This window comes from Henckelia pumila, chromosome 2 (genome assembly GCF_033568475.1).
Source record: "Henckelia pumila isolate YLH828 chromosome 2, ASM3356847v2, whole genome shotgun sequence".
In the NCBI taxonomy this organism is placed as follows: Eukaryota; Viridiplantae; Streptophyta; class Magnoliopsida; order Lamiales; family Gesneriaceae; genus Henckelia; species Henckelia pumila.
The window spans coordinates 107,317,729-107,324,991 of NC_133121.1; positions in this window are offsets into that span (position 1 = coordinate 107,317,729).

Genomic DNA, 7,263 nt, shown 5'->3' on the forward strand with positions numbered 1-7,263 from the left:
TACACAGTCTCATAATCCCTCTCATTCCGGCACGGGATCGGTTCATTCATGTCTCCCTCCGCCTAGAAGCCTACCAGGAGCCGCTCATTGTCCGTGCAACCTCTTGGCACCGGCGATCACTCCCTGCCTCTTCAGCCCCGGGCGTCACACTTTCTTTATCAGGGCGATTAGATAATAAAACCTTGTTTGTTAAAAAAAGGACAAAGTTTGTTAAATAATAAATATAACTTAACATAGGTTAATGTAATTCTTAGAATCATCAATCAAAACATGATTAAACTCGTTGAAATATTTTATTAATCTAACCTTTGAACAAAATATTTTTTTTAAAAAAAACGACCTCCTTAAATGTATTTATGAGTTATAAGGTCATATGGCGAAATTAGGGTACCGTACAAAAATACCGACTTATATCTCCATTGTACCAAAATTTTTTCGATATACAGACATTTTTTTGGTATCTATACGGTATCGGTATGAATTTTTTTCGTGTCCATATTTTTGTTACGGTATATCGAAAAACACCCTAGGCGAAATGACACGTGCTTTTTGTTTGTAATTAGTAAATTTTTTTTATTAACATTAGTCGTTCTCCCAATCAATAGGTTTTATTAATCTTCTCATGCCGTCTTTCTCTTTAACAAAACATTTTCGTTCTTCTTCTCCTGACGAATACGACGATGGAGGAGAAGATCGTCATGAAAAAATGGTGGAAATCACGCCGAAAAATGCTGCCGTTTTGAGGTTTTTCGAGTATTTTTTTGCCTAGGTTTAGAAAGATCTTTAGTCTCTTAGCATGGGAAATTGCATTCGTAGGAATAAGCAAGTGGCAAAGGAAAACGATGATTACACAAAAAAATTCTCATGAAAATAATGGTGATTCGAGTACTGAAAGAAGAGATCAAGAAAATGTGGGGATCGAGAATAATTCAACAAATCTTCATGATATTAACGTTGGCAATACTGATTCGAGTCGAGGGCCAAAGCAAATTGTTGTGGAATCAGATGATATATTCGAAATGGGAAGTCATCATAAAAGACCGTCGAATCAAGATCCGTTTTCGGGTAATTATTTCTTCCTCAATCTCATTCTTATCTAAAATTTGATATTCAAATCTATAATTGTTGTTGTGTGTGTGTGTGCGTGCATGCATTTTTGCGTTAATATTGGGCCAACTATCGATTCGCTTTCGGGTTTGTTCAAGAGAATTATTCCTTGTTCATGTTTTTAATGTTAACTATGTTGTTATTAGGGCATGGGAAAAATTGCAAATTTAGTCAGATATGTTTGTTACTTTGCGATTTTGGTCCTCTATGTTTTTATATTTTAGTTTTAGTCCTGCATGTTCTGATTTTTGGCAATTTCGGTCTTTTTTATTCAAAAATTCTTATGTGGCATTGTGCACGTCAGCTTCATATCCGCACTGAATTGGTGCCATGTCAGCGCCACATCAGAAAAAGGACTAAAATTGCCAAAAAAATAAAGATAGCGGAATAAAACTAAAATGTGAAAACATAGAGGACCAAAATCGCAATGTGATAAATATATAGGACCAAATTTGCAATTTTCCCTTAAGGCTTGTATAGGGGATTCAAAAGTACCACAATTCGTGATCCAAAAGTCTCAGTATATTTAATTTGTGTAAGATACATTTAAAAAACTTATAAGAATTACAATATAAACATATATAATCGTGGCAATGTTATAAAAAACAGTGGGAGGGTGGCCACTTCCGCCTAGTGACTAGACGCCCAGGTAGTCATCTAGACGCCGCTTAAATGGGTTTTTTTTAGTCTAAATCTCTAAAATATAATTGTTCATTTCTTTCTATATTCTCCAATATTTCCTTAATATCAGATTCAAACTCAAAATCAATGACATCTTCTTCCTCTCAGTTGAGGATTTCGAATCGCCCAGGCGTTCGTTTAATTTGGCAAAGCATTTGCAAAAATGGGGCCTGTGGTCCTTGAAACGATCCTAACTCTCTAAATATAAATAAATATGCGGAATTTTTTTTTTACACTTACTAAGTAAAAATATGTACATATATGCCCATACATATATGCACAGAATAAATAGATTTAAAAATAAATAACTTAAATAAAAATGCAACCTTTAATAAATTAAATATCTGAGTCAAACATTTAATAAAATACTGACATAAGCAAAATAAATAAAATTTGCATGCACTGAAAATATTTAAATAAAATGAGTAATAATATCCACCACTGAAAATAAATAAAATGTATGACATGATAAAAATATTCAAAACATGACGTAGACTCAGACAACGGTCACGGGGTTACTGCATGTCCGCTCATAGGCCCTCGCCGCCGGTGGGTACTACGTCCTCCTCTACGTACTCACCTGCATCATATCAGTGTAGTGAGCCTAGAGGCCCAACATGCTAACATAACAAGGGTTTAAAATAATTTAAATCACTTTAATACTAATACATAACATATACATAAATGAGCATGCTTAAAAATATCATGAACATAACATAAACTTAAATTAAACTTGAATATCATAATAATACATAAACATTGTTGTGCAAAATATTTTCTAACATCAAAAGGTCGTCTCCATAGTGTAACCATACATACATTAAATACTCATCAGCGTGGTAAACCAACGTACGTGGCGGTGACGAATCACCTCTTAAATTGGCAGTAAACTGCCCTTCAATAGCTCACATATGGGGACGAATTTCCCTTAAATTGTCACACTACTTCAACTTCCAACATAAAATTATTTTCTTTTGCTCAACCTTAAACATTAAATCATGCATAAAAATTATTTCATGAATGCATGTACTTAAATAAAATGTGTGTCCTTCATATATATTTAATTTAATTTCATACTAACATATAAATATTAAAAATAACTTCCATGCATAAAAATAATTAAATATATATTCAGGACACATGCAATTTCTCTTGGGTTGTACTGAACTGCTGGCCCATTAACACTGAGACTGGCCCATTAACATACTTATGCCCAATAATAATTATTCTAAGCCCAAATAATTAATTAAAGCCCATTAAAATAATCCTGACCCAATAACACTCTATTCCGGCCCAATGGGCCTAAAAGCCCAAAGACTGGCCCAATAATTTCCATGGGCCCTAAAGCCCATAAAAATTAGTGGACTAACTTAAATTAATTATTTAAGCCCACTAAGAAAATTAAATATAGCCTATTAATTTAATTAAACTAATTAGCCTAATTAAACACTTAAACTTATTAATTAACTTAAAAATAAAAATACCCGAGCCCAACTAACTTAACCCGGACCCGGACCCAACTAACATAACCCATAACCCACTGACTTGACCCGGACCACCAACCCGACCCGGAACTCCACCTGGAAACCCGATCGCCCCTACTCTCATTTCTGCTGCGGCTGTGAGCAGCAGCCACTCCTTGGCTGCTGCCGGCCTGCTCCGGCCGCCCCTGGCCGGAGTGCCGCCGCCCAGACGTAGCCCACGTCTGGGCGGTTCGAACTTAGCCCTTGACCCAGCCCCATGCACCTTAGAGCCCTTAGCCGAACCCCCCTTCCCCAAACCCTAGTCTGCGCATCCATGGGAGGCCGTCCGACTTTGTGGCTTTCCTGGGCTCGTTTGGCTCGAACCACTCGAGCCATTCGAGTCCAGGCCACACACACACACCCTCTGAACACCTACCAGCAGTCATACGCAACCATGGCTAAGAAACGTGAACATGAAAATCAAAACACACGACAAGTCACAAACTCTGTAACGCCCAGAATTATTTAATTTTGATCCGAGAATATTTAATTTGTAAATATTTAGAGTTTTGATTTAAATTCTAATATTCTTAAATTATTTAGGATTGAAATTGAATAAATTGAGAATTTGAGGACTGAATTGCAATTATTGCATAGTTGAGGGGCCAAAGTGCAAAATCCTGAAATTTGGCAGGACACTTGCTATTGTTTTGTTTCCTCACGTGTACAATCCATATTTTTATCAGATTTATCAGAATTGAAAAAGGAAGAAAGCGTGAGGCAAGAACAGAGAATTCTTCCAAGCTTTTCTTCATCTTTCAATTGCGATATCTTTTGCTACGGTGATCCGTTTTCGATTCCGAAAGATGTTCTGGAATCCTCGCGAGATGAAATTCGATTTGATGTAAGTTTCTTCTTTGTTTATCAAGGTTTGAGAAGTCGAATTTGACAGAGATCAGATGTTGATATGAAAGTGTGGTTGTTAACCTTCTATCTTTGATAATCTTGAAGTTGGATTGAAGATTGATTTGTATATCATGTTCTTATGAATTCCAGTTATGATTCGATTGAATAACTGTTGATATGTTGAGGATTATGCTGGTTTTAAATTGTATATAGCTGATGTTGTTCTTGATATGTTCGGAATCGCCGAAGTGACACCGATATGCCGTCGAACTATTGATTTGAAGTGAATTGTTATTGTTTTTGGATTCCGAAGTTGCTGAACTATTAGCTGATGATTCCTTGATTGTTATGCTATCATTTCAGTGCTTGAACAGGACATTTCAATTCATTGATCTTAACTTCGAAATCGAGAGAAGAAGGAACAAGGTTTGAGACTATTCTACATTCAAGTTGTATGGTTTTGAGCAGAATTGAGTCAAGGCTTATATTGGTTATCTTGTACAGCGTTGAACGGTTAGAAGAAATCCTACACTTCACATTTGAAAGGTAAAAGTGGACTATTATTTGATTGGGAATACAACTCGAGATGGTTTGTATCGAGTTCCCCTAAATCACATACTTGTTTGATTATTTGCTCTTATGTGTTTTACTTTGAGTTATTGAATAAGTGATGATATACTGAATGCTTTGATGATGATATATTGCATTCATCTTGAAGACTTATTCCTTGATTTTGAAATGAACGGAAACATTCGAATAGACGATTTGAGGAATTGTATATGTATGGCCTGGGTGGTTGTTTTAGCCTAGCGTCTGATTTGCATATACAATTGCTTCGAAGTCTAGAGAAGAAAGATAAGTAACCCCACCTCGAGCAGGAGAGTCGGTGGATTAGTTATGATATCTACTTCTCGGGATCCCAACTGACGAATGATGAAATGAACCTTGTTTTTAAAGCATGCGTTGCTTTACTTTATATCATGATCTTGATATTTGTTGGTTATGCATGTTTAGTTGCTTTTACTGGGAAATCTATTTCTCATCGAAGTTATCCGGCTATTGTTTTGTTGTATGTGTCATTGCAATAGGCGGGAGTGGATCCGGACAAAAGCGGAATTGAAGAACAAGGGATGAGAGAATATAGTGTGATGATCCGAGTTAGAAGTTGAATAAGCTGTCATGTTGTAGAATTGAGCCTTAAACATGATCTTGTTATAGTTACTTGATTCACAACTTATAGATGATCTAGTTGTGGTTTGGTTGATGTGTATAGGATTTGAGATATGTTGTAAATCCTTTGAATCACCATGTTGTAACTTGATCTTGAATGGTTGAATATAGCTTCTTGCATGTTTATGAACTCTTATGAGTATGTTTTAAGGCTTTGGAGATGATTCCAACTTATCAACTTTATCATGTTAGCATGTTTGTTGGTTTTTGATGATGTATGGAATCATTGAGAGTTGATGCTAGGTGAAATGGCATGATAGAGCTCGTTTTGACAGCAAGATTTCTCTTCTGTTCTGCTGTTAGTAGTGTGCTCGCTCGATCGGGCATTTCCTGCCGATCGAGCGAGGTTATTATTTTCTGAACAGAGGCAAGAGCAGATGTGCTCGCTCGATCGGTAGAAAATGACCGATCGAGCGAGGTTAATTTATGTTGCACCCGAGGGTTGAGCATTTGTGCTCGCTCGATCGGCAACTTTTTACCGATCGAGCGAGGTCCTCAACTTTTAAAAAAAAATTTTTTTTTTCTTTCTTTTGTTTAGACATTGATTGTTGTCTATTATGTTTAATGATTTGATTATGAGAGATTAGAACTCAGGTCGTCACAATAGGTGGTATCAGAGCAAGACAATTCTGGACTTAGATAGACAGGGAGTGGGGTAGATTGAGTCTTCTGCCTTACTTATTTATGTTTTTTATCATGCTATGATTTAATTACGTGATTGAATTACATGTTTTAAATGCTAGCATGATTTACTTTCAAGTATTTTATTACAAGATGTTGTAATTAGTTTATTTGAAAGTATGATTATGATAATTAAAGATGCATGCCTATTGGAATATCTGAACTGATTAGAGGCATGGATTCTGATGATTTATGATATGCTACCTGATTATCTGAATTGATTGGAAGCATGTCTTGTTGAGTACTTTGATTATTTATTTAAAGATTGAATCAGAACCGAGTCTTGATCAGAGGTAATATGATCAGAGGAGGACTGAGATAATTTGATGATTTGGTATCCTAACCATTTTGATAATCAGATATGTCTCGAAGACCAGGACGACCTCCTCTGAGACCCCATGTTCCTATTTCTCTACCAGAACAAACAGTTCATACTCCACCGACAGTTGTCACACCGATAGTGCCTGCAACTGCAGTCCCGAGTAATGAACAGGGCAGTACATCACGAGATATGACAGATATGACTGCAACTCCCATGGAAACACTACTGAAACATTTTCAATCCTACAAGCCGCCAACTTTGAAAGGTACCGAAAATCCCGTTGAATGTGAAGGATGGCTTGATGACATGGAGATGTTATTCGATTCACTAGACTACGGTGATGAACGAAGAGTTAGACTTGTTGGACATCAGTTGCATGAAGTTGCTAAAAGCTGGTGGTTCACAACAAAGAAATCTCTGGAGCGTCGAGGAACTGTTCTGACCTGGAATGTCTTCAAGACTGAATTCTATCAACGTTTCTTTCCGGTATCTTATCGAAAAGACAAGGGTGCCGAATTTGCTAATCTAAAGCAGGGAAACTTGAATATTGAAGACTACGTTGCAAAATTCACTACATTGCTAAGATTTGCTCCACATGTTGCAGACAATGACGAGGCTATGGCTGATCAGTTCATTAATGGACTGAATCCTGATGTTTTTACACTGGTGAATACAAGGCGACCGAATAATTTTGCTGATGCCTTGAACAGTGCCAAAGGAGCAGAAGCTGGCTTGATACAGCAGCGAGGAGCTTCATATATTGCACAGCCTCCGAGACAGTCATAACCTTCAGCTTCAACTCAGCAACAGTCATCTCGATTTGATAGTGGTGGCAGTAGCAGTGGCAAGAAGAGATATTTGCAAGATAGAGGA